Source organism: Brassica oleracea, chromosome C3 (assembly GCF_000695525.1).
Source record: "Brassica oleracea var. oleracea cultivar TO1000 chromosome C3, BOL, whole genome shotgun sequence".
In the NCBI taxonomy this organism is placed as follows: Eukaryota; Viridiplantae; Streptophyta; class Magnoliopsida; order Brassicales; family Brassicaceae; genus Brassica; species Brassica oleracea.
Window position 1 is genome coordinate 45596792 of NC_027750.1, and position 695 is coordinate 45597486.

Here is a 695-nt window from a genome sequence, read left to right on the forward strand (position 1 = left end):
AGGTTGATTTGTCTCTGGTTATCGAACCTTTCTTTTAAAGTTTGCCACAGTTCAGCTGGGTCCTCGACGTTTGCATAGTCGTGCGTTAGATTTTCATCTAAATGCTTCTTCAGGAAGATTATCGCTTCGGCTATATGCTCGGGTGGTGATTTGTTACCGATTACAATTGTTTCGGTTATCTTTTTCATCACCAGATATTGTTTCACGTTTGTGACCCACCCGACGTAATTTTTGCCAGTTATTTTCAGGGCCGGGAACTGGAATTTCTTGATGTTTGCCATTTGTATTTCTAAAAACACAAAATAAAATATTTTATTAGAATTTCATAATTTTAAAACGAACAATTTATATTGATAATACACACAATTACAAGGAGAAGCAACGAAAATAAAAGTAAACCGACATTAAGCGCAAATTCTCCAAGAGCAAATTCTCCAATAAAAAGACCATACATAGAAGCAAAAATAAAAATTGCACATAAGGCCAAAAATATGCGAATCATCTTTCTTGAAATGAAAAAAAAATCGGAGGAGAGCGATTTGAAATTTTTTTTTGAGAGAAGATGAAATGTTTTGGATGATGAAATGAAGTGAAAATGAGTTGTATTTATAGATGAAAATCACTGTTCATGACCGTTTGAGAAATGGAAAATTTTTGAGAAATTTTCTTTGTGACCGTTGGTGTTAAATCGAGTG